A 4,642-nucleotide genomic window follows, 5' to 3' on the forward strand; every position below is an offset into this window, starting at 1 on the left:
ATGAATATAACTTCACCAGATTATTTGAATAGCTTCATTTCTATTCTCTAGAATTCATAATTTTAGACTAATTGAGATGATTTAGTAAGGCAGTGCGTCTGCATAAAATATAATATACAAAATACAAGCATATAAAGGGTAATGCTTTATTATAACTGCACACACTGAATCATTTAAAGGGCCATGACCCCCCCCCCCCCCCTGTTTCAGCAGGGTGTTTTCACACCTCTAGTTTGGAAAAAGTCAGGAAAGTGGGCATGTCCAGCTCTATTTGGAGGAGTGTCGGAGGAGGGAAGGTGCAAAAACATTTGCATAAAAATGGGAGTTTCGATTTGGGCACACGCTGATTTTTACAGAGGCAAAACAAACACGCAGGGCAGAAAGACAGTGACTGTTTACATGGACATCAGTAATCAAATTATTTGACAAATTATTAAATGGTGGACTTTAACTGCAGTTTGGCACTTTCATTTGGGAGTTTCATTCATGCCCCTCGTGACAAACAAGATATTTGATTCGAGGAATTGCTGGAAGAGTGTGTTTTTAATGCAATGGTTGATACCGCACGGCAAATGAGAGAAAAAACCTCCGCATTTCTCTGTAACTTAGGCTGCATTTACACTGCACTGTTCAAGTGACTCTAATTTTTTTTCTCCTATGTGGCACAGATTGGATATGGCCCATGTACGTGTAAGCAGGAACAAATCACATGGATTCCGATTTACTCAAATCAGATTCAGGCCTTGTTCATATGTGGAAACTTATCCTATATGAATCGGATCTGTGTTCTCATGTCTGCAGTGTAAGCAGGTAGATCGGATTTTCACCTGTCAATGCGAGTCGAACTTCATTAAACCGTAGCGAATGACGTCAAGTCTGACGCTTTCTTTTCAGAACAGACTTCAGCAGAGTCCCAAACCTTAAATCTCATACAAGAGGACTAAAACAGCTTTCATATTGTAATAAAGCACAGGTACTTAAGCATGTTAACGAGAGCGAGAGAGCGCAATGTCCACCACGTAACCAATATAAACTAAAACTAGTGCATACATCACGTGCATAAATCCCGCCATGGACATTACATTAAGTTGCCTAAAGGTTAAAAAGCCTATATATCAAAAGAAGATGCCCAAATGAGAACCTTTCTGTCATAAACTATAGTAAAACAGCTTGTCAAAAGCTGCGAACAGATTACATACAGGAATAGAGAAAAGAGCACTCTTTTATTATCAGCTTTTAGTCAGCGCCCGCTCTTTTTTTTTTTTTTTCCTGGTCATTGCGACTTTGCCGTGTGCTGTGGTCATCAAAAAAAAATGGATACAGTCACAAAATCGGAATTGACCATCAAGATCTGCGGTGTAAATGCAGCCTTAGATGCACTCGGTAGCATCAGAAAGCCGTGTTTGTTATTCCTGTCAGAAAATGCTGTGAAAATCCTCCACGACGGTAATAGTTTGATTGCGGTGTTTACATGTTTACACTCGAAGAGCAGCATTTACAGCGGATCATTCAGTCCATAATATTGTAGTGATATTAACGTACTGTGAACTTTAGTAACTTAGGGTTAGGGTCTAGTCTTCTGCTGCTGTAGCCCATACGCCTCAAGGTTGCACATGTTGTGTGTTCGGAGATGCTCTTCTGCGTACCTCGGTTGTAACGAGTGGTTATTTAAGTTACTGTTGCCTTTCTATCAGCTCGAACCAGTCTGGCCATTCTCCTCTAAACTCTGGCAACAAGGCATTTGCGCCCACAGAACTGCCGCTCACTGGATATTTTAACTTTTTGGACCATACTCTTTAAACCCTAGAGATGGTTGTGCGTGAAAATCCCAGTAGATCAGCAGTTTCTGAAATACTCAGACCAGCCCGTCTGACACCAACAACCATGCCACGTTCAAAGTCACTTAAATCATCTTTTTTCCCCATTCTTTTTTAAGATTTATTTTGGGCCTTTTTGCCTTTATTAAGTGGATAGGACAGTATTTCAGACAAGAAGCGAAGTGGGAGAGGGAGTAGGGACGGGAAATGTCCTCGAGCCAGGATTCGAACTCGGGATGCCCTGAAGTGCTACTGCACTATATGTCAGCGCGCTTACCACTAGGCTATTGCGCTGACTTTCTTCCCCATTCTGATACTTGGTTTGGACTGCAGCAGATCATCTTGACCAAGTCTACATGCCTTAGGCTGCGGTCACACTAGAGTTTGGGCACTGCGAAAAGGGGTGGGATTAAACAAGATGATTAGACATTTTAAAAAGTGATTGGTCCATGTTATAATTTTGTTTAAATTTGATTGATCTCATGCAATCATTTGATGCGACTTCACTTTCCAACGCAGCTAACTGCAAAACCTGTCGCAGGAGCTTGCGTTTCTTGTCTGACGCGTTCGCCTCTATGGGGAGAAAAGTTCAATGTGACTGTTGCTGCCATGTGATCGGCTGATTAGAAATTTGCATTACTGAGCAGTTGGACAGGTGTACTTAATAAAGTGGCCGGTGTCTGTATATGTGCATGTCAGGAATACAGCATTTGTAGCTGCATTTATAAACTGCTTACTAATGTCTATAAATGTAATGTTAATTCTTAACCAATGACGAACTAATTATCTGCTAATGCTTGAATGAGTGTGCTGTTAAGCTTTACCAACTATTTTAATCCTGTAGGAAATGCTAGGGTCAACTGAGACTTGCAGAGGGCAATGAGACTCTTTTAGAAAGATACATTTAGGGCCTTAAGTTAGTTAGTACAGCAAGTTAGTTTATGTTCCTCAATGCCTTCGTCCTCACCTTTGCATGCTGCACTGAATCAATAAGGAAGAAAAGCACAGCTAAATGATGCATTAGTGCTCAGCTGCTGTTGTAGGCCGAGTACAAATAGCTATAAGAAGCTATTGGGTTGTTTGTAGTAGGACTGCGGATTGTGCAAGTATCTCTCATTAGAATGCCGCTAGTTTTCCCTACAAAAAGACTTTAATGATTTATTGATGATGTATCCCAATGAGCTTTGGGCTTCCTATTGAAGATCTCATCACAGGCGAGTCTCTGGTAGTGGTGGGAAAACACTAAAGGGCAATGTTGAGACTCTGCGCTTAGCATGAGGAGCGCATGTTGGATGGTTATACAAGAAAAAAAGCTGTTAGGGAAATATTCTCTGCTACTTTAAATAGACGTGTGCCGGTGTGTGTACATTCTCATCATCATTTTTTAAAATGGTTTTAAAGACTTAAAGTTTAAATTACTTTAAACTCAAACAGTTTTGTTACACAACACTGTAAAAATGTTAGGTTCCACACAAGCAGTTTGTGTTGGGACAACATCAGAGAATTAAGTTAACGATGACTTTATTTTGATGGTCTATTAGAGTATTAGTAGACTCTTAATATCTGTTGATACTGCTCCTTCAACAGACATTTAACCGACTATAAAAAACTTTGCAAGTACATGTCAACTTACACTAACCCTAGCCCCAACCGTAACCCTAACCTAACCCCTGTCTACTTATAATCTAATGAGAATTAGTTGGCATGTAGATGCAAAGTAGCTTAAATTCAACTAACGGACCCTCAAAATAAAGTGTGACCAAGTTAACTTATTAGTTTTTACACATTTAAGTAGATTAAGGAGTAAGACTTTATTTTGATGGTCCCTATTGCACATTTTGTTGACTAAAAGTTCCATTGCAACTATATGCCAATAAATTCTCCTTTGAGTATTAGTATCTGCTTAATATCTGCTGATACTGCTCCTTCAACACAAATTTCACTGACTATAAGAAACTAAATATGAAATTTGTAAGTTGAATCCACTATTGGACGTTGTTGCCATATGGCAACATATTGTAAAGTACCTTAAATAAAAAAAAAAAATACAAAAAAACATTTATTGCAGCAGTTCAAGTTCTAAAAAAAAGAAAAATAGTATAATATATATATATATATATATATATATATATATATATATATATATATATATATATATATATATATATATATATATATATTTATATATATTTGTAGATTTATATATATTTGTAGATTTATCATAATGCGTGCAGTAGAGGGGTAAATCTCAAAATCCACATTTTAGGCCTTAAAAAGTTATAAATCTACTGAAATATTGTGTTGTAGGTCTTAAATCTTTTTTAAACAGGTCTTAATTTTCCTTTGTTAATGTATCGCTACCCAATCTGGCCAAAACCCATACTATCACCAACAATCCATCTCAATAAAACTATAAACTTTTTATTTAAAAAGGTAATTTTGAACTATGTACCATAATGGTTTAATTGTTTTTCTTACAATAATATTTGTTTAAAAGTTCTCCATGTATTTACTGCTCAGGACCCTGACCTGGACAGATTGTTGTACAAAGATTTAGTTTAATATATATATATATATTTTTTTTTGGAAAAGTACAAGTAGAGCTTGCTTTGTTTTTACACTATTTAAAATATTTTGCTAAGAAATAAAATCTAAAATAATTATTTTTTATTATTAATTTATTATTGTATTATTAAGTTTATTAAATTATAATTATTGTTTTTTGATAGGGCAAATAAAAATCTTTTCCATCCGGCCTATTTGAAAAATTCCTTACCCTTTAGCCCTTTGTAAGTCTAAAATTTAATTCATAATTGTCTTAAAAT

This window comes from Danio aesculapii, chromosome 11, assembly GCF_903798145.1.
Source record: "Danio aesculapii chromosome 11, fDanAes4.1, whole genome shotgun sequence".
Taxonomy (NCBI): domain Eukaryota; kingdom Metazoa; phylum Chordata; class Actinopteri; order Cypriniformes; family Danionidae; genus Danio; species Danio aesculapii.